We start from the raw sequence: 23631 nt of genomic DNA on the forward strand, positions 1-23631 counted from the left end.
CAGTATTTCTTCCCCCTTCTTCTAGGGCCAGCAATGAACCCCATTTATTCCTGCTCACTCTTCTCTCCATGCTTCACAGGAATTTCTGTCAATAGATCTTATGTGTGGGTTTCTGTCTTGAAGCTTGTACCTTAGAAGACCTAGATGGATACAGTAATGGGAGTGGTTCAAGAGAAGCCATAGGATGGGGTTTGAGGATCTCAACAAAATGTAGGGCATGTAGAAAATCTCAGGAATATAGTGGGTGCCCAATTACTGGCGATCTCACTCTAGGGACCTGAGAAAGTGTATGCCATTAGCAATGCGATGACACAAGCAATGAACAGTACAGGATAACAATGTCTAGAAGGACAGAAGAGGTGGCTAGTTCATCCTAAATGGAATCCATGTTCTACACAGGGAGACAGTAAATGAGAATGGTTAACAGATAGCTAAAGGGTATGCAGTAAAGGCATCTTTATTAACACCAAAAGGCCCTGATCTCCTTCATAAAAGCATAAGGCTGAGGAGCCAAGTTTGAAACCAATATTGAGACATGGCATGTTCAGCTAGAGAGCTGAGATCAAGATGAAGATCAAGGCTCTGCCTGGAAAAATATGGGACCCCAAAAAGTGGAACTAGACATTTGGGTGGGTCCTCAACAGTTTTAGCTCTTCATGCTTCCCTGAGCCCATGACACCAAGGAGGCATTACTTCTGAAAAGACATACCTAACCAATTTCTCCACTCAAGAGGTAATCCTGGTGCCAGGGATTTGTGCTGTTCAATTCTGCCTTCAAGAGAATCCTCTTCAAGGAGTAGTTTATGAAGACAGTGCTTCAACTGCTACCTTTTCAAGTCGGGTAAGGCAATGAGATCCTATTCTCTTCACGATCTTGCCAGCCAAGAACAGAACAGCAGTGTCCCAGCAGCCTGGTTACTCCTAGCTGTCTCAGTACTCCTTTGTAAGCATTCATTGACTGCAATGTAGATCTGAGAAAGTTCTGTTCAGCTAACAGACTGCACGAAAGACTCCTGTTGAATAATTCATCTTTTAGGTGTCAGACCTGTACTATACTCCAAAGTCTCTCCCCACCCACTCTTCTCCCTTCTCCCTTTTATCCGTTACAGATATGGCTGATACAGTCATAGGTTAAACATTCAAGAGCTGTCTTCTTTCTTTGACAACATGCCCCAACTAGCTTTATAGTTAATATCTGAAGTGTGTCAGCCATGGCTCCAAGGAGGCTCCAAGAAACAAACTCAAGCAAGGGCAGGACAAAGGTAGAGGTGCACTGTGTCAGAAGTTCAACAGCACATCCTCACCTTTGGGTTCCTTCCCTTCACACTACCCACTCTTTCCTTACTTTAAGCATCTAAATCCTTGTTGCAGGCTCTACTTCTGTCTGGGTGAGAACCCAAGGGCATTCACAAATTGGAGCACTAAATAGCATCATTGGCCTTGGATGGGATTACAGATAAACAGGCTAGTAGTAGTCTATTCTGTCCAAATAGTAAGATTCACATTCCTCCACATGGATTTTGTGGCTTTAAGGCCAGAATCCACTAGGTATGTTCCTCAAACATGAGAACCATTGCTGTCCATGGCTTGGACCTGGTCTTGAAAACAGCTCTCAGACTCATCTGGGATGAGTCATGGAATAGGAAGCTATAGCCGTTAAAGGCTTATCATTGGTGCACATGGTGTCAAAACCTCAGCTTCCAATGGCCTAGATTTGAAGGGAGGTGTTCTAGGCTCCACTTATAGCAGATTACAACTGTACCACTAACAGGATTTGAGAAGGGACTATTGAACTTGAGTTCATGACCAATCCAAACCTCAGTCCAGGATTTGTCTCTTCCTTAAGGCCACCTTCAATACTTCTGCTCACAGCCTTGAAGAGCATCAGGCTTTAAAGACAAGAGTGTAGGTCACCATCACCTAGAATGACCTTCGTGTGCCCCCTTAGGCCAAACATTTCTCTTTTAACATTTCATTTTTAGGATTAAGATCTCTAAGGACTGTATCACCTCTGCCATAAAGACTATAGATTAATATGATCAACTTTTTAAAATCTTCAAGTACCTGGTATTCTACAACTTTTGAGTTTAGATGTGACTTATTCAGATTTCTAAGGAATATTCTAAAAATGACACCCTCAAGACATGACATTTTCTATTGTTCAAACCACAAGGCAAAAGTGTTCAATAATCTTTCTACAGATGCTAAACATCCATTCTTCCATTCTTTCACTTGCACTTGAACATCTTTATTTGCTCATAAAAGGCTCTAAATTTTAAAAACCAGCAATGTTATGTTAGTCCCTGAACTATCCTATGGTGCCACAGATAAGCATGAAAAGGTCCACATGTGTGCAATTAGTTTGTGCCTCGGTTGAACAAGGTTGTGGCCCACCCACTCCTATGCTCTTTTGCAATGGTGAAAAGAATGTGAGATTTCTTCCACATAAATGGTTTTTAAGAAACCAGAATAGAAACATGCTTGCTAATTTTAGAGCAAGTCAGGTCTTTCCCAATACCAGGTGGGGCTATCCCAATATTTTGAATATTTTTTTTTTAATAATTGAAGTAACACGGGTTTAAGTTCTTTAAAAATTGGCACATTAAACAATCCTATCAGTGTAATTATCCGAATAGGAATTGATTTCCCAGCAGTCACAATAGTAAAGGAATCTGACCTCATAACTATTATAAACACCCGTCAGAAAGGATTCATATCCGTTTAAATGTAGGCAATATTGAAGCAATACCCAATTGCTTACGAAACCATGTAAAAACAAAAGAAAAAAAATCTCTATTATGAACTCAACACCATCCTTACAGGTATTTCCCCAAACATGTTCCATTTTGTTATTTCTTGGAGACTTGCATGGACATAATCCCTGCAATTGATGTTAACTTTGACACAAGTTGACCACAAAGTTTAAAAGTCCTCTGGAAAGAGATCTTGTTACCTCCTTCAGTCAAACCCAGACCAGCTGACATGGCAACACTGGTCAAAACATACTTTAACCATACTTCATTCTTTGGGCCCTCAGACACAGGAGGTGTAATCTGATTAAGGACCATCCAAGCATGTTCAAAGACTGTCACTCTCAAATGGCCCCAAAGACCAATGACTTTTTTTCTACACATGCTTTTACTCCACGATAAGAAACGGGTGTTCCTATAGAAGGTCAAATGAATTCAAGGTAATTCCAGTGTGCTACCTAGAAGCTTATACGTAATCAGAAGTTAAGCTGTTCAAGGGTGAAATGTCAGTAATTTGTACCTAGAGTCCATGAGAATGAACCAACCCCTTTGCCCAGATCCAAGGCTTTGCTAATTGGGACTTGACAAGCACATAAAGGTTTTGTGTATTTTCTTGTAATATTCATTGGAGTTTGGGGATCCGGGGTGTTGGACTGCACAGACCTTCAAGAAGGAATGAATGGAGGGTCCAGCTCTAAATCGGCACTGAGGACACACCTGTGAGGGCTGCTGTCCAGTCACAACATGGTAGAGGTACTAAGGCAAACTTTACCTGGGAAACAGGGGACCCTTTGACAATTCAAAGACTTGTCAAGTGAACTTGAACTGTGTGGCTGAGCTGGATGCTTCCCAACTTTTCTTGTCTTGAGGTCACACTTCAACTGATGGCTTTCCCAGTCTTCCTAAACTTCCTCCCTCTGTACCTCCCGGCAAGCCTTTTTACTCATCATCATCTCTGCAGGTTTCATTGCATCGTGGCATATGAATACTACACAAAGCAAAAGTCTACCATGTAGTATAGGTTACAGGGTTAACCCAGGTTACAATGAGCTGCCGGTTAGTTGCCAGTTAAATTATACAAGCCCCGCTGACATGATATCCCCCCCGCCTCCACTTTTTTTGCCTGCTTCTGTTTAATCCATAGATTTTCTCCTTTAGACAGGGGATTTTACGATGCCCTGGTAGTGATGCTATAAGGCCCTTCAGTAAAATAAAGGGTATGCACCATGTGGTAGGCACTGAGGGGTATACAGGACCCCTTCAGTAAAGGGTTTCTCAATCCTGGGGGTGATATAGACAGACCACCTTCATCTCTCAGCTCCTTCATGATTACTCCAGCTGTAGAGAGCCACTCCATGCCAAAGGTCATCTCTCTTCCTAGGTTGACCCACATTCAGTGATCAACTGATATATAGGATGCTCTGGCTATGTAAGTCCAAGCAGGACAGCCTGAAGGACAATGCTAGGTCTACAGCTTCCCTTGTTGGTGGCTGAGGCATTTCTGGAGTACAATGCCCCACAAATTCACGATTTTCTCTTCTCTCTATACTCTTACACAACGATTCCAACAGTAGACCTCCTTAGTTAACATCTTGCTTATCACTTCAGAGTCTGCTTCCTAGGAGATCCAAGGTACTGTAAGTAGGAAAAGTGGGGCAAGAAATAGCTGGCAAGGAGATCAACACTTCTGGCAGCTGGAGAACAAATAGCTCCTAGCATTAGATGGTGTTACAATTGCTAAAATTTAGTTTTAAGTTGAATGATATAGGAGAGTAAGTTAACTCTATTATAACTCTTGCATGGAATCATTTTTGGATTTCCCCGTCACTACCCAAAATCCTGATGTTTTATCTAGGGTTCTTGTCTCCCTAGCATGATACAACTTTGGTCCCATCGAGGTTCAATGATCTTCCCTGGGAGCTTGTGCTTTCAATCCATATAAGATATACTGCAGCCTGCCACAGCCTCCATTTTCCCACGTACTAGATTTCAAGACTTTGGACATCTCCCATCATGCAGATCACAACTTTACCACTGAAATGAACAAGACAAGGGACTAATTAGAGTCCAGATGCAACCTCAACTTCAGTCCAGGTCTTTTCCTTAAGGGTACCCTCAATCCTTTTACAGAAACTTGGACAGCTTCAGGCTTCAAAAGGCATGGGGATAGATCACCAAAAGTAAGATCTTGGTGTTACTTCTTTAGATAAGCCTTTGTAGTATTTTTAGTTTCTAGGATTAAAATATAGCATGATTATGTGTAATCTATTACATAGAATTTTATAGCATATGGTCAACTTTTTAAAGCATGTAGTGAATGGTTTCACAGATAGCTATTAAATTCAGCACTACAAGTACTAATAATTCTAGTTCTTATGCAATATTCCAAAATGGAATCTCAAGAGTAAAAAGTTCCACTTGTGATCATTCTACATATGCCTAACATTTTTTACTTGCACTTGATTGTCAACATATTCTTCACAAAATGTTTTAAGTTCCAAAGTAGGAATGATTAATAATGTTACAAGTGTCCCAACAACCAAGCTTTTTAAATTACATTTAAATGGTCAGGTACAAAGGAAACGACCATTGTGTTGGTCTGTGGACAAGACTGGGCCAGGACTCCATTAATTATCTGGCCAAACATGTACCTTCTCTAGGAGAGACCATGATTATACTATCCATCTCTGGATAATTTTTATGGGACCCATGTCTCAGTCAAATTTTTTTTGGGGGGGAATAAATACCCATGTTGGTGCCCCCAAGTTCATTGGATTGGGCCCTCTGGGAAAGCTAGGCAATCAACCATTTGGTGTTGCAAAGCTTTTCTTCCAAGGATGTTTTAGTTCCTATTTCTAGGTCTGAGAAGAGACATCTGACAACTTGTCAAAAAATAATCATGATGGCCCTGTCTTCTGGTTGTTCTTGTTGAGATAAGTCTTTTTTAGCCTGTCTATCCTTACAAATGCCTCGATCTTCCTTAGGAATGCCTTATTCTACTGGCCTAAAAAATTTTTTAATATTTTTTGAGAGAGCATGAGTGGGGGAGGGGCAGAGAGGGAGTCACAGGCTCCAGGCTGAGCTGTAAGCACAGTACTTGACACAGGGCTTGAACTCATGGACTGCCAGATCATGACCTGAGCCAAAGTTGGACACTTAATTGACTGAGCCACCCAGTCGCCCTTCTATTGGCCTTATTCTTAATGCTTGAGTCCACCCTGTTGGAGGTCTCCACTTGTCTATCCTTTCTTGTCCTGATTAAGCAATGCCACTTAGTTTTTACTATTGATGGTGGCAACCTCACTCCTATGGAATAGTTTAGATTTGTACTATCAGCATACAGAAAACAGGCACCACAGTGTCTCAATGATTCTAGTTCCCTTTTGACACAGCATTCCTTATTGCTCTCGTTGAGGGTGTTCACTGGGCCTTTCTTGAAACAGTCACCTAGGTTTTACATTTCCACACCCTAGCATCCCTACGTCCATGGTTTTTGTTTTAATGTTTGAGAAAGAAGAGTATGTGCAGGTGGAGGGGAGGGGGAAGACAGGGAGAGAATCCCAAGCAGGCTCCCCACTGTCACCTCAGAGCCCAGTGCAGGGCTCAATCCCATGAACCGTGAGATCATGACCTGAGCTGAAGCCAAGAGCTGGACCCTTAACTGACTGAGCCACTCCGGTTCCCCTAGGCCTGTGTTAAGTTTTTCATTCAGTGAACAGCCTAGATACTGAAGGCTTTTTGATACTTTAATCAGATTTACAACATCTTTAAACCCCCGTCTCCTGGGATTATAATGATAGTAAGAGGTGATCTGTGGTCACCTGGGAGCTGATAGCCCTACTAATATGTCTAGATCACAACAACCCAATTAACTGCATCGGGAAGCTTGATCATTGCAAGAGTATTTCAGAGAGGCAAGGAAGCAATATTCTTCTCATTCCTTGAGGATAGAGATTATAAATTCTTGGATGAGAAAGCCAGATATCCAGGTCCAATTATGGAATATGATCAGTAGTGGCTGATCCTGTGGTAGGTCTTGAGAATGCTGTTTTTAGTCTGATAGGTCCTACTTGGTTATCATGAAGTTCAATTCCCTTTTTTTGAACTGGGTCTTCCTAGATTTGATCACTTAGATCATTTCTTGGTTTGTCCAGTGACTACTTCAGAATAATCAGACTCCTTTCTTAATTCATTGTTCACGGCTGGAGTTTTAAGGATACCTAACCGCAAAGGCAGATTTCAAGAGAAGGTACTGTAAAGGAGGATAGGTACAGCCTGAGTGGCCACACCTCCAAATTCCTTGAGGCTTTCATACCAAGGCCACAGCCTCCCCAGGCTGCTCATTGTTGAAGACGGACTGGTTATTCACTATGGGACTTTTTTGCTTAATATGAGAAACTTCTATGGGTAGTTTTTCCTCCAGAAATCTACAATGTCCTGGCTGAGACTTTGTCAGCTGTCCTGACGACACTCTTTCTACACAGTACTTCCTCTGCTATTTCTACCCCATCCCCACAGGTATCAAACCAATATTGAACCACATTTCTGCTCAGTCCTCTCTTCATTCTTTACAGCCATTTTCCCTTTAATTGTTGCTTAAATACCCAATTCTCTTGATGGTTGCTTCTTAGAAGACCTGGGTAAACAGTAATGCAAGTGGCCCAAGAGATCAGGGAATATTTGATGATTTTTTTTTAATGGAATGTATAGGTCATACAGCAAGTCCCAGGCATGTAGCACTTCTCAAGGCACTGCATGTGATCTTGGGAAGTGACCCTACAGAGACCAATTCTCATAGCAATTCTAGGACTCTGGTGTTAAGAGGTATAGGGCAACAAAATCTAGGACCGCAGAGATCCCCAGTTGGTCCTAAGTCAAGTCAATATTCTGGACAGGAATACTAAGTGAAGGTAATTAACAGATCACAGAGCTTAAACGTGAGCCAGGTGGCATCTCTGGTAGCTTATATGGAGACCCTTATTTCCTACACAAAGTCAGAGGTCTGAGGAGCAAACTTAGACTGAAGTTTCTGTAACAGACTTGAACTGAGCATGCAGGAGTATCAGGATTCTGTCTGGAAAAACACAAAGCTCTAAAATATTTAATAGAGGAATCTGGGCAAGACCTCAGATTTCATCTCAATCCTTTTCCTCTAGCCAAGGGAAATCAGAGGAATTACCTCTCAAACATGCATCTCAGGTTTATCTGCTCTCAAGAAGTAATCCCTGGTGCCACAAAGATATGGTGGTCTGATTTCCCTTCAAGGGCAACATCTACCAGAAGATTAGCCAGGGGAGATGTCCTCCAGCTGCTGACTTTCCAAATCAGCTGCAGCATCCACAATGGCCCCATTTTTCCTGGGATGCCTCCAGCTAATGACAGCACAGCCATTACAGGAGTTGAACACAGCACAGAAGGATGCAAAAATCCTTCTGGAACAGTCCTAGGGCCTGAGTGCTCACTGACAGCAAGTTTCTCAAAACTACACGATGGTGTAAACCCTCATTCCTTTTGTTTCAAGCATCAGATCTGCCTTCTATCCCAGTCTCTCCCCTACTCTTCTTCCCTTCTCACATTTTAGTTGTATTCCAGTTAATCAGCAGATCAATCTTGATGCCTGCTTCTTGGAAAACTTCACCTGACTTTCTAATCTTAGGGACGTGGACTTTCTAACTTTGTGGGCAACATTGTCAAGGTTACATGGGAAGTTTTTAACTGGATCTTTGCCTAAGCCCAACCAAGCAGCTGACTTTCGTATCACACCTGAGCCTCACCGATAAGGGACTTGCTATCGTGGCCAAAGACCCTAATTGTTTTACCTCCCCCCTATCACTTTCAAACAGCCTTCAAGACATTCAGGGGTTATCAATCTACCCCAGTATCATGGGATTGCACATTCAATCCCATATTGGCAACTCAGTCTAACAGAACCCAGTTTAATGTCAACTGAAGACAACAGTAAGAACAGGTTCTTGTTTCCTACAGTTATATCCTCTGTTGTGGACATGGTAAAGTATTTCTTAAATACTTGAACAGTTAGGAGGTGTTTCTCTTACATTATGAAGGCTTACATGCCTTCCTAGCCTTTCAAGCTCATTTGGCCCTTCAAAAAGTAGACTGAAGTGCAAATAAACCTCTAAAGATCAAGATCGTTTCTCTAGGAGGTAGATCTCTAAACTGTGGCCCTCAGATAGTGGCCTGCATGTTCTATTATAAAGAACAAGAATGGGATTGCCTGGTTTTATGGTCCTTACCTTGAATATATTAGTGATTTCTCTCAAATGTTGGATAGCACAACAGCAAGGTTAAAGTGAAGACGAGACCTGGTTCTGCCTCCAATAACAGTCCTGCAAAGTGTCACCCAAAGAAAAGGCACTTGACAGTTTCAATAGAGTATTTTTTAACATAGTAAGATGTTGAAGTAGAACAGTGGTTGCTAGTCAGCCCCAAGTCAAACTAAAATAATGATGTAATTGAGTAAAGGGCCAGGGGAATCATCTGGTAGCCTTTTCTCTCTAGCACCAGCCTCCATGTACCTGAGGGTTTCAGACAGAGAACACACTTCTGCCTAGAAAACTTAGTTCCTTTTTGACCAATACTCAATTTTTAGTGTATCAGCTGTTTCCATGTTGTGTAGAAGACTGAACACCCATGGAGATCATTCTCTGCAGGGAACTGATTAATAACTCCAAGCTCTCATTTTCTGGGGGAGAGCTGGGAGTCGTCCTGCTTTCTGGTCAGGAAGACACCAGTAGAACCTCACTCATGTCTGCCTTCTCCCAAGAGCTACCGGCTTACTCCATCTTCTTCATTTCGCATCTGAGTCCCTTCAGGGAATTCAACCCTGACCACCTTAAAGTTCCATGCTTGCAGTTACTTTTCTGACTCCCCTTTATCCCAAATGTAGGGTGAACACTTTTCTGACTGCCTAGAACACTTGATTACATTCCATCTACTTAAGTTAAGCTTGAGGGCAGGGAGATTGATCTTATATTCACTGGGTAGCCACTCGGACCTATCTCGCCTGACACAAAGTAGACACCCACTGATGGCATTTTTCACCTGAAGTTAGATGTAGTCCTCAGGTCTTATTGCCAGTTCCTTCCAGGAAGCAGTATTTAAGCTTCTATCTTGGCCATTAAAAGGCAAGTTTGAAAACCTTCCATTTGGTCATCTCCATAACAGTAGTTTTTAGCCACAGGCTAAGAACACTGCTAGGATTGTACCATTTACCATTCCCATTATGCATTCTGGGAATTCCTACACTCTAGCATCCCCACTTCGAGATCTTGAATTTTTTTCGTTCACTTCACTGCCTAGAACCTTAAGTGATACCGGAAGGTGGCCTTTCTCTTGCCGTCTTCAGTAAGAAATGTATCAAGATCCAGGAGTTTTCCCTTCCTGGGAATGTGAGGATACCAAAGAGGCAGTCTGGCTTCATGATACACAAGCTCATCTCAGGACCTCTGCTGTCAGCCACCATGTCCAAACAAAACAAAAACAAACAAAAAAACACTCAGTGGACTGATCACTGATTTTGTGTGGGATTTTTTTTTTTTCCCAGCAATGCTCCTGAGAGAAAAGGAGGGGTATTAACTCTATTCCCCATGGATGGGTATTGCACATTCTTGGAGTAGGAAGCAAGATATCCAGGGCCAGTTTTGGGGAGGGGGGGGGGAGATGACCAACAGTGATTAAGTGACATTATATTCGGCTCTATTTCTAAAAGGGTTCTTCTAGTATTTTTCACTGGGTCTACTTGTTTACAGTGTGGCTTCACTCCCTTTGGATGAGAATTATTTCTGAATACAAACTACCTGTATTAGATCACTCAGATGTTCTCTGGATTTACCCAATAACTGAAAACAATCTGATCAGACTCCCTTTGTTTTCATTCATTTTCCACAGCTGAAGACCTAGGGACACTTGACTCAAGCAGCAGACTCAAGAGAAGGTCCTGTAAAGAGGGCAAGTTCCTAGGAGAATTTTAACTTCCCATTTCCTAACCTCTCAATTCCTCAAAGCATTCATACAACTCCTCACCCCAGGATGAGGCGATTAATGTAGATTCATTATGACCGGTTACCAATCTCGTCTTTCCTCGTCTTTAAAGTCCCTTTCTGCATTTATACTACAGTTACTTCCCAGTGACAACATGTCCAGGGCACTAAGAGCCTTTCCTGGTCGACAGGGGACCACATAGGTAATTTGAGCACTCTGACAGTAATGCCAAACTTTCCTTAGACTGCGTGGCCATCTTGGCTGTTTCTACCCAACCTTCTCCTTCACTGGGGTCTCACCTCCATCAGACTGATGGTTCTCACGGCCTTCACAGGCTTCCTTCACATTTCTTTCCATATGAGCATTTCCTTCAAAATCCCTTTATTATTCCCTTCAATCCTGTTTTGGTACCTGGCACTTGCAAGATCCGTTATAAATGATGTGAAGAAAGCTCAAGGAATACCCTTGGTTCTTAGAGTATTTTGTTTGTTGGAGACTTGTTTTATCAGGCCTAGTTCTTAGTTGTAGTTTTAAACTGACACCAGCTAATTTTATCGGTTGGATTTTACAGGCCTTCCTCCACCATTTGAAGCCAATGTAGTCCTTTCAAAGGGTAAAATCTAGTACCAACAAAAGTCAGATTACCTTAATAGGAGACAGAACTTGAACTTCAGCGCCCTAGTCACAGTGACCAGCATATTCCATGAGCTAAATAAAGACCAGATTTCATTGATCTTGATAATCTCTACTTTGAGAACAGAGGTTCAAGGGTTTCACCCAAAGATCATTGTCCATTTCTGTCCACATATGGTGTAAGTCCCTAAATACAACCTATACTCTCGGCGAAGGAGCTTGAAACAAATGATGCACTTATCAGGGGCACCTGGGTGGCTCAGTCAATTCAAGCATCCAACTTTTTTTTTTTAATTTTTTTTTCAATGTTTGTTTATTTTTGGGACAGAGACAGAGAGCATGAACGGGGGAGGGGCAGAGAGAGAGGGAGACACAGAATCAGAAACAGGCTCCAGGCTCCGAGCCATCAGCCCAGAGCCCGACGCGGGGCTCGAACTCACGGACCGCGAGATCGTGACCTGGCTGAAGTCGGACGCTTAACCGACTGCGCCACCCAGGCGCCCCAAGCATCCAACTCTTAATATTGGCTCAGGTAATGAGCTCACAGTTCAGGAGACTGCACCCCACATTGGGGTCTGGGCTGACAGCATGGAGCCTGCTTGGTATTCTTCCCCTTTCTGTCCCTCCTCACCTTGCAGTCTCTCTCAAGCTTACAAAGTGATGGGCTTCTCACAATATCTGTCTCTGTTCTGATTCAGGTTTACCTGCTGCTAATCCTAAGCCAGTGATGGGTAGGCAATCTTCTGACCATTTTGTATTCCATAAAAATCAACTATAAGATTGCTCACTCTTTTTTTTATGAAGGGATGCAAAGTAACTTCAGGGTATACTTAACATCTTGTCCTTGAAATGTAGTCATGTTTACCACCTTTTAAGTACTCAATACCTGGTTTTGAGTTTCTTAGTTTTGCATATACAAAAGCAATAGGGACCCTGTGATTTGAATTCATCCATGAACTAGCGACCATCTTTAGACATTTTTTCATCTGTCTGTTAGAGACACTGATTTGAGACACTCACATTTTAAAGTCGTTACGAAGGCAGTGTAAAGGGACAAGTGAAACAAAAGGATGCTGTTGGTCATCTTGTTCTCCAGTCAAAATTTCCCAGTGGGACTATGATTTTCAGAATCTGAAGTGCCTGTGCAAGGCTCTATGGAAGCTCTAGAAAATCTTAGGCAATAGGTTCTAAAGTTCAGGCAAGGAGAGAACGAAAAAGTTATTATGTCAGCACCTCAATATGTATTCTTTTCATTGGGGTTCTTGCCTTTCAAACTCCCCATTCCTTGGCTTTAAACTATCAGCAGATCGGAATCCTGGTCTTAGGATCTTCTCTAGGCGAACTTAATCACAATTTGAAATACTATGATCATTTGTCATTGAGGAATGGATTACCAACACATTAGTAGATTCTATTCTGCCCAATACCATGAATATTTTTATTCTCACATGTGTTTTCTGACTACAAGCTTACATGCTAACCACTGTCATCAATGACCCAGACCTGGCCTTGAAAACCATTCAGGCAATGGACTTACTTGGGATGAGCCAGGAAACAGGAAGCTATAGCCTGTAAACCAATTGGTACACATAGGCTCACAAGAAACAAAGCCAAAGTCTAACTGTATAGCATGTAGTATATATGGTATTTAGCCAGGTTAGAATCATCTGCCATTTTTTCTGAATTTCCAGCTCATTTATATAAGGCCTCAAAGATGATGCCACTCTGACCTGCTTTCATCTACTTTGTCAACTTTCACTTCTAGACAGAGCTCTCAACATGCCCTAACAAGGAGGCCAGGAGGCTTTCAGTGGGAGAAATCAGATCCACGTGTTGAACACTGATGCAGGACACAGGAGCCAGAAATCCTTTGAGGAGGTATCTTAAGTGTGGTACAGACAACCTTTAGCTGCCCTTTCATGGATTGCTTCAGCTGCCGAAGGCCACCTCATGCCTAAGGTCCTTGCTCTTCCCACACTGACCCACATCCACTGACCAGCTCACACGGCAAGATCAAGACATGGCTATATTAATCCATTTAGAACAATTATCAAAGAATCCAGCTCTAGAGCTTCCCGTAAGGGTAGCTCAAGCTGTTTTGGTCACACTGCACCACCAATTCTTCGGTTTCCCACTTCTCCATTTTATAGGCATGGATCCAAAAAACGTATGCCTCACTATCTTGTATACAAAACTTCATCTCCTATCTCAACACAGGGGGAACCCAAGGCTCAGCACTGCTAGGACAAGTGGACAAAAATGAAGTCATCAAATGGGATCCGGGGAATCAATCTCTTGCCAGCTGGCTGAAATCCTCATCATTGATGGTAGGGTGAAGAAAGGGGCCCCTTGTACACGATTCTTCCTTTTTACCAGTGGCATACCAAGAATGAAGTACATTAACTGGTACTACAGATCAGCCAAGCAGTCTTGTATGGAACCCTATGTAGATCTCCCAGTCTCTACCCAAAAGGTTCTGATGGCTCCTTTAAACCTACTTCTCTGGTTCCACTAATGGTCTCCCCTGGGATCCTACTCTTCAATCTAGGGCTGCCAAATCTCAGCCCTCCAGGGGTTTCAATATGAATGTAGTCAGTACACATCCGTTCATCCAGATTACTTTTCCAGGAGTATTTAGGACAAAACAATGTGCTATGAAACTCAAGGCCAGGACAAACCTAGCCTTGATCTAGGTCTTAAGGAAAATTTCAATGCTCTATTTCTCAGAAAGTTGGAAAGCCTCAGGCTTCAAAGAAATGTTTACTAAATAGGTTGATCTGCTTGTCCCTTCTTTAGACAAGCAATTCATTCATAGTTTCTTAGTTTCCAGGATTAAGATATATAGAATGATCACTATATCTGTAATATATGGAGTTTGATAGCTTATATGGCCACAGTTTTTAAGCCTTCAAGTACATGGTATTGCACAGCATTTAAATAATCATTGTGAAATACTCATTCTCGTTTCTAATGAAATATTCCAGATCAACCTCAAGACTAAGAATGTTTAATCTGGAAATAGAACCAGGGATAGAAGTACCCATTGATCGGATCCTCATCTTGCATGCAGAATCTGGGAATTGAAAAAGAAAAACAAGGCATCCAAAATGGGCTGAAAATACTTGAAGGATAATCGGGCTTGCCCTCCACTATTGACTCAATTTCCCAAATGATAACAAAGGTTCAGAGAACCTCATGACTCACACTAGTCCCTTCTGTTGTCACCATTTTTGATTCTAAATACAAAGATCTTTCAAAGATCAGAGTATGGTTCCAATCCAGTGTGATTTATTTTTGCAGAGAATATCAAGACTGTTGGTTACCAACTATTTGTTTTTGTGGCCATCACTGATAACAGATGACTTAGGTATAACCCCTTAACTAAGTCATAGTCTAGATGAAAGAGTTCTATCAGATATAAAATTCAGAGGAGTTAAGAGATAGCAGTAAGGGAAAGTAAATTGCTCAGAGTGGGCCAGGAAAATGTCACCCTTAGATGTCACCTTCAATTCTTTCTCCTTTCACCATGTGAGTTGATTGCTAATGCTATTTTAGCCTAAGTAATACGTGGTGGTCAGTCACGAGGAGGCTGACACCTCCAACCCTTCCAACAGCTGTATCTCAAATATACCCTCATATTCAGCACTCACATTTTTATGCGAATTTGTACATGTATTAAGAATCCCTGGATCTCTTGTACCAAGACTAGGGGGCTGATACCATGTCTAGTTCAAGCAACTGTAACAACTAGGCTTCGGACTGGAATACTTTTACCTCTTGTGACAGAAAGTTACTTGGACTCAACGTAGCAAGAAGTTCCCAGGAAAGCTAGAACAACCCTCCTAAGCACCACTCATCTCAAAGTGTGCAGCACTGTGACCACCTATCACATCACTGTGCAAACTAAACCACTTATACTGATTAGTCCCAGTAGCATAGGGCCCTTTTCCCCCCCCAATATTTGTCAGCCTTGTGATGTAACTCAAGCCTATCTACCATAATGCCTCAGCACTGGTTTTCTCTGGAAGCCATCATGGGGATGGATGTAGATTTTATCTGTCTGTGCATTAGAAGGATGCCAAGGGTAATTTTCCCCCTGAACATCCTAAAGGACACGAAGTAACCTGGCCAGTATTTCTTATGAATAAGACACTGACAGTGGTAGACACAAAAGATGCACCACCCAGATTCCCTCCCAAAGGAGGGCTTACTACACCTAGGGGCAGAGAGACAGCTCAGTATACTGCCTTTGGATACCAGTTCCAAGGTCTAACTCAGCTTCAGAGAGCTGTGCCACACCAGGTCCAAGTCTTTGGAGAAGAAGCCCACCTTCAATGACTAAGCCAATGAGTTTACAGGAAAGCTTTCCCTTTTCAGTCCCATAAGGGACAATTCAGGCAATGCAATTCAGAGATCCTTCTCCTTGGCAGGGGCGTTGTGGAGACTAACTTCTACGTTCAGCTTTGAATGCCTTATGGTCTATTCTAGACCTAAGCCAAGAAATCCTGCCTGGCCACTTTGCTCAACTTACTCCATTCTAGACAAGCTATCATTGAAGTTATGGAGGATCTTCCACTCTAGCTTGTGTGGCAGCCATAGAGGTGGACTACTCCCATCTCCCTTCTAAAAAGAGGGGACTTCCAGCTTAGTTCCTTCAGGATCTGACCTAGTTCTAGCTGAATCCACATTCTTCCCAGGAGCTCCTATGCAGTAATTGGGCACTGTGGGAGAACCAGATAATGGCCATTTCCTAAGATCCTTCTATAAGCCATCTTTGTGCTGGAGCTCCCTGTTGGGCTGGCTGAAACTTTCTCAGAGCTACATTGCAGTTCAAGCTCTTCCTAGTGGATTCTTCCTCCTCTTTTCAGGAGTGTTAACCTTACATAGCAATGTAAAAAAAAAAAAAAAAAAAAGAAAGAAAGAAAAATGTTCTTCACTGCCTAGTCCAGTCTCTATCTCCCTTAGGTATTAACCCCCCAAAAACCTTCTGATCTTCAGCTGACAACTTCCTAAGTGAACTTCAGATTCAGTGATACAAGTTTTAACATTGCTTCAAGTGTTTCCACGAACATCCTGTGTGATACAACCACTGAATTATTGGACCTTAGTCAAGACCTGAAAAGTATTTCAGCCCAACTGTAGTTTTCGGAGTTCTAAGGGGCAAAAAAATCTCATGTGGCAAAACCAGATTCAAAACTGATTCAAGGAACAGGAAGTTCAAGGTGAGCCCCAACGTGACAAAAATGAAGTAGCCTGAGAGCTACTTAAGGCAAGTTTGACAGAAGGTGCTATTTTCCAAAGAGCTGGACTTACCTTTTGTCAGGCTTTACTACAGTTCTCTACAAGTTTCAAGTACTTATTTCTTCTGTATTCCAGACCATTAGAGATACTTCCTAATTGGACAGATCGAGGGGTCATAGAACTACAGAAACAAGTATGAACTACTAGTTGCTTCTGGATAACCTCTAACTCTAGCAAGCTCAAGGCTTCCAATGATCCACATAGTCCTAGAATAAGATACAACCACTTCTACTCTTGAAAGGGTGACCTAGGTCTTAATTAGCTTTTGCTGTCATGGATTAAGGAATAGGAGGGCAAGAATCAAGACTTAAGCGCTCAGATATTTTACGTTACAAACTGAGGATTACTTCATGTGATTTAAGGAGTAGCATCTTAGTTTTAGCAGGTGTCTCAATTCGAGTAGTGGCTTACATGTAACTGGTAAAGGTAACTGATGCCAGTTACTGAACTACAACACCCAACACACATTGCACTACATCAGCTCATCAACACATTCTGAGAGGTCAACTGAAGACCCAGGACTGATCGCTCCAGTCAGCATGGCAGCTCCAACTGGTGTCCCTTCGCTTCCTTCTTTAGAAGCCCCTGCCTTCACCAGGTCAGGATGGTTTTTCAGGACACTATTCAAGACACCAGCTAACAGCAAAGATGGCTAACTCAAGTGGATTTCCTAGTCCTGACATGTATCTTAACTTATTCATCTGTCCTATGAGGGAACAGATTGGACTAGGTTTGGTAACTTTGTTGAACCAGCCAGTAGGGGTGCTGCTTATGGTTAGCCTGCCCTTGCCAGGGCAATTTTGGGGACCATCGCTTGCAGCTGCCAGAACTGCTTTGGTTCCAGAGGACTCTCCCTTTGGTTCCCCCACCACATGGTAGTCTGCCCCAGTGCTCTTCCCTGGGGCAAGAAACTGACCTCTGGGTGAGCGGACAGTTTCTAAGACCAGAAACTCCCTTGGTCCTTCCCATTTGAGCTATGAGCCATTTCTATTGTTTGAGTACCTATTTGAGTGCAAAGAGACTTTTTACCCAGTTTGGTTTTGATTTGTCAGAGCAGCTCTTTTGTGATTTTGGGCGACAGCCCTAGGACATGGAGTGTGTAGTTTAGCTGATAGCCTGCTCTGGTGCATTTTGAAGTAGTTCCATTCTTATTCACCCTTAAGAGTCATCTTTTATTGTAATACAGAATGGCTTCCATACACTTTAGAATCTGGTTAACAATGGCCTTTAGAAGCCTCCTTAAAATACGGTTTTGCAGGTGGAGCTGTACTGCAAGAGGGCTGGCCGAGAAGAGAAAGCCTTTCTGTGCAAGCCCTTATGCTATTCCACCAGGGGACTAAAAAGAGATGATCTAACCTGATGGTACAGAGGCCAGCAAAGAAGGCTACTGCCCTGGTACTACAAGATGGGGAAATTGAAGGAAGATTACAAATTATACATCCCTGATCTGCCCTTCCACCCCCCCCTCCTGTTTCTGGCAGATTTGCCACATCCTCTAGAGGAAATGCTGGAGCCCTCCAGAACCTTCCAGAGCTTCACTCCCTCCTCAGTATGAACTCGGGGCAGCACTGGAACCTGGAGTAGACACCTCCTGGAAGATCCCAGCAAAGGACTGAGTTTGGCCAGGGAACAATTCCAGCCAGAGCAGGGCAATTCTCATTGAGGCAGTTTCCCACTGGTAGTATAAATCAGCATGGACAATTGGCCACATAGCGTCTTACAGTGGTTTTTCTACTTTGGATCTGTTTAGCTGGACAAACAATAACCCCTTAGTATGATCTTAGAATGAGCTTTTTACCTCAATATTTGCAATTCCCTGACATTGGGTAGATATTCCTATTTTAATAAGCTTCTCACAGCTGGTGAGCCACCATTAGAGTGAAAGAAGGCTCAAGAGGCATGCAGGCTCCATTTAAAGGATGCTGATCTAGCTTGTATGCAATGACAAAAGACCCGAATAATGAAATATTCAAGACGACCAAAGCAGGAGGCATCACAATCCCAGACTTAAGCCTCTACTACAAAGCTATAATCAAGATGGCATGGTATTGGCACAAAAACAGACAGATAGACCAATGGAGTAGAATAGAAAACCCAGAACTAGACCTACAAACGTATGGCCAACTCATCTTTGACAAGGCAGGCAAGAATATACAATGGAAAAAAAAAAAAGACAGTCTCTTTAACAAATCGTGCTGGGAGAACTGGGCAGCAACATGCAGAAGAATGAAAATAGACCATTTTCTTACACCACTCACAAAAATAAACTCCAAATGGATAAAGGACCTGAATGTAAGACAGGAAACCATCAAAACCCTAGAGGAGAAAGCAGGAAAAACCTGACCTCAGGTGCAGCAATTTCTTACTTGACACATCTCCAAAGGCAAGGGAATTAAAAGTAAAAATGTACTAGTGGGACCTCATGAAGATAAAAAGCTTCTGCACTGGAAACTAGTCAACAAAACTAAAAGCCAACCAATGGAATGGGAAAAGAGATTTGCAAATGACATATCAAAGAGCTAGTATCCAAATATCTATGAAGAACTCCCCAAACTCCACACCTGAAAAACAAGTAATCCAGTGAAGAAAACTGGAAAAGACACTTCTCTAAAGAAGACATCCAGATAGCCAACAGGCACATGAAAAGATGCTCAACATCACTCATTAAGGGAATACAAATCAAAACCACACAGATACCACACCCCGTCAGTCAGAGAGAAATCAGGAGACTATAGATGCTGGAGAGGATGTGGAGAAACGGGAACCCTCTTGCACTGTTGGTGGGAATGCAAACTAGTGCAGCTACTCTGGTAAACAGCATGGAGGTTCCTCAAAAAATTAACAGATCTACCCTATAACCCAGCCATAGCACTGCTAGAAATTGACCCAAGGGAGACAGGAGTACTCACGCATAGGGGCACTTGTACCCCAATGTTTCTAGCAGCACTTTCACCACTAGCCAAGTTAGGGAAAGAGCCTCAATGTCCATCAACTGATGAATGTTACATACACAATGGAATACTACTTGGCAAGAAGAAACATGGCCTTTTGTAGCAACACGGAGGGAACTGGAGAGTGTTATGCTAAGTGAAATGAGTCCTACAGAGAAAGACAGATACCACGTTTTCACTCTTATGTGGATCCTGAGAAACTTAAGACCATGGGGGAGGGGAAGGAAAAAAAAGGGAGGGAGCCAAACCATAAGAGACTCTTAAAAACAGAATAAACTGAGGGTTGATGGGGGCTGGGAGAGTGGGGAGGGTGGGTGATGGGCATTGAGGGGGGCACCTGTTGGAATGAGCACTGGGTGTTGTATGGAAATCAATTTGACAATAAATTTCATATTAAAAAAGATAAAGCATGCTGATTGAAGTCCCGATGCTGGTGTTGCTGTTTTCTTGTTGGAACTAGACTGGGATCCGAAGGATACCAACATGCTTCGACTGAAATCGTACAAAAAGTTCATCCTGGTCGTTTTCAGGAAGAGGGCTCCTCAACAGAAAAGCCTTTATCCTACAGTGCTCCTGACGTTAAGGTCCTAAAAGTTGGATGGAAAATGAAAGACGAACTCATTGTAGCTGGTGGGTAGAACATTCACCCTGCACCATGGCAGAAAACAAAGATGAAGAGGTAGAATCTCTGGTCACTTCTCACAAATGCAGGGTTCTTAGGGGGAAAAAAATCAGGGAGGTCCCTTGGGTAAAGAACTGGTGTGCTTACTGTAAGGAAGAGGGACACTAGACAAAAATGGAAAGGTCAAAGAGGGGGTAAAGAAGAGAAATCAAGTGTCCAGGGGTAAATCAGATGTAGGCTCTGATGAGGAGCAAAGGGGCCCAGGTATTCCCACTGATCCAGCTAAGCCAATAGTGATTTTCCCTCAGGAGCCCAGGGGAAATGGACAGTAGTCTATGGACGTTTTAGGACACACTGGAGCCACTGATTCAGTTATTAAAGTAGCAAAAAGTTCCATTAGACAACTATCTAACAGGATTTACTGGGGAACAGAAAAGGCTTTCTGTAGCCTATGGAATAGAAGTTCAGAGTACAGAAATAAGTTTCAATAGATGCCCAAGCGTCCCATCCCCTTGAGACTGGCTTTGTAAATTGAATGCTCAAGTCACTTTTCCAGAAAAAGAGCATTTCAGACTGCAAGTACCTCCTAAACCAACCTCCGGACTACAGACGACTACACTGGGACAGGCAGCTTTGGTTGCTGACCCAGTCCCTGGAGACCTATGAACAAGTGAGGAAGGTTGTATGGGCAGATGGAAAACCAGGTAAAGCTAGTAAGAACCCGTTTCCATCATGTTGAGAGATGACAAAATGCCAAGTAAAATACCATATCCTTTGAAGAGGAAGTTGCAATAGCATACAGCCAGTCTTCCAAGCTTTTAATATGGGCTCAGACCTTGCACGTCTCCCTATGGTATTATTTTGCCCACGTTTTAAAACAAAAAACAAAAATAAAAACACTACTTTCTTCTGAGTACTTATTTTGTCAAAGACCTCCTGACTTGATTTTCAGTTAGACATAGATCTGTATGTCCCCAATCTATATGTGTTCCCGACTACTATACCCAGGACCTATGGATAGTTCTGTCTCAACTTTGAAAAATGTCCTTCTGTATTCTGATAGGGAAGACCCAATCGTTATTTGCTTTTGAATGGCAGGAACCAGGTCCTAGAACTTCCCACCATTACTGTTGGACAGTTTTACCTCCGGTTTAAGAATTGCCCCTATTTGGGGGAAATTGTTGCCTAGTGACTGGAGGACCCTCCAGTTCTACTTACAAAAGCCTTTTTGACAACACTATCTGCCTGTTAAGTCACCTGCTGACTGTGGATACAAGGTCTACTCCCCACAAGGTGATTTGCACGTACCTGTGCTGCAGCCTAACAAGGGTAAAGCCACCTACTAAGACTTGCTGTGCTCAAAGCACCCACTACCAGATGCCAACTGAGGGCGTTCCTAAGCATAACTGGATTCTGCCACATTTCAATTCTGAACTATGGCTATTTTAGCTTTTGTACAAGGCATTACAAGGATTAGAAGCTGAGCCTCTGATTTGAAGAGGAGTGCCAGAGAGCGTTTGATACTCCAAGAGTGGCCTGATCAAGAGATCTTTCGAATCATAGGTGCATAGAAGACAAGGTATTGGAGTGGGAGTATTAATCCAAATGCTGAGGATTTTCTCCAACCTGTTGGCTTCCCCACCCCCACCAAAAGACAGGCAGAACCAAGTGTGACCACCCTGTCTGAGCAGTTGCTGCTACTCATACAGTTTTACAGGGTGCCAAAAAAGTCACCTGGCCAACCAGTAACAGTCTATGCATATCATTACTTACTCTGCTGGAATGGAGGGAGGATTTTGGCTTACTACGGGCTGAGTGGGGGAACTATCAGGGAATCCTAGCCGATAACCTTAGTGTGAAATTAAACCCTGGCAATTTTGCTTGCTGATCCTAATGATCACCTTGAACAGGATTGTTTACATATTGATTTAGAATATTCTAGCAGGGCCAGAACTTACAGAGCAGCCTTTCCAATACTTGGACTGGGAACTCTAAAGATGAAAATAGCTCTACAGGACACGGGCAGCAGAGGTTGGAGATCCTATGGTGACCTAAGAGATAATGCAGGCTGAACAACTGCCCCCCAGAAATTCCTCTCTGAAGGCCATCATCACCTTAACAAGAGCTCTCCTTTGGTTTGGTGAGAAGGTCAATCTAAACACCAACCCTCACTAGGCCTTTCTGATGAGTGCATGCTCATCGTGTCATTTGAAAGCAGCAGTCACCGGACATCTAACACCATATGGAGACCCTGGACTTCTCTTTGGACATGGAGAGAGCAAAAGGCTACAGGGTAAAGGAACTCCATGAGGAAGTCAGCAGACCACCATTTGGCCTGCAAATCTCTATCAGGAGAAGCTATAAACAGTAGGCTTCCGGTGAACCAAAGTTAGAAAGAACCTCAGTGAATAGGACTGAACAGCAAAAGGCAGCACAAGGCAATGGCAGAGCAAGACTTGGTAAGAAAATCCCAGTTCCTCCATTACTTTCTCAACTGCCACCAGCCAATATGCTTCACAGAGACGTCATGTGGGCCTATTGCCAGCAACCAAAGCTGAGCACTGAAGGCCAGAAATTAGATGCAGGTAAGTAACTGAATATGCTTACCCTCATCAGAAGAACTTACCTGTCCCGGCAAAGGAGGCTAAGATTCTTAGGCTGTCATACAAAAGATTAAAGGTGGACAAAGGGGATAGTTCTCTGCAAAGAACTTGGGGGGTGGGGGGTGGAAAAAAAGGCATCTTCTGATAGAACCTATCCTCCTGAAATGACTGTGCCCCCTGAGGGTGGGGGTTGGTTGGGTCTGATACTCTCCTGGACGGAGTCGATGCCTTGGCACCAAAGGCTGTGTTTGCCTCTTGGTCCAGAATTGCAGCCAGGGCTGGGAAGATGCAGACAGTGGAATTGCTACAGGAGGCCTGTGATGTCTGCAGACACAAGGGTTGGGTTTGCCTACAATTTCATGCAGGCCAAGCCTGGGTGCCTTAAAAAACAAGGAAGAGCACACACACTCTTCCTTGTACCTGGCTGCAATTTTCCATCCCCACACCTGGATGGTAATAGGCTGTATCCCAAATGTATTTGGGGGAATAAGGCATTTGTGAAAAAACCTTCAATGAGATGACAATACTAGAAGGAGTACAACTGGTTTGATGATTAGTGGTAGAAAAGGAACTAACCAACTCTGTCGTGCCACTCATATCTGGGGCCCACAGAATACTGCACACCCTCCACGCTTGCTTACAGGACACAGCCTGGTGGTTGCAGAGGTCACCCTCAGACCCCCAACAGGGCCTGGGGCTTTCTGTGTTGGGCTACAGAAGCTTAGATTTTAAGTTGGGAATTTCTGCGATACTAACTGGAATGAATGGAA

At 43.0% G+C, this 23631-nt stretch overlaps 1 pseudogene; it reads left to right on the forward strand.

Annotated features, from left to right (window-relative positions):
• Window positions 1-20291: 20291 nt before the first annotated feature.
• On the forward strand, window positions 20292-23407 carry LOC113599145 (developmental pluripotency-associated protein 4-like; annotated as a pseudogene).
• Window positions 23408-23631: the final 224 nt, after the last annotated feature.

The sequence above is a fragment of the Acinonyx jubatus genome, chromosome C1 (genome assembly GCF_027475565.1).
Source record: "Acinonyx jubatus isolate Ajub_Pintada_27869175 chromosome C1, VMU_Ajub_asm_v1.0, whole genome shotgun sequence".
Taxonomy (NCBI): Eukaryota; Metazoa; Chordata; class Mammalia; order Carnivora; family Felidae; genus Acinonyx; species Acinonyx jubatus.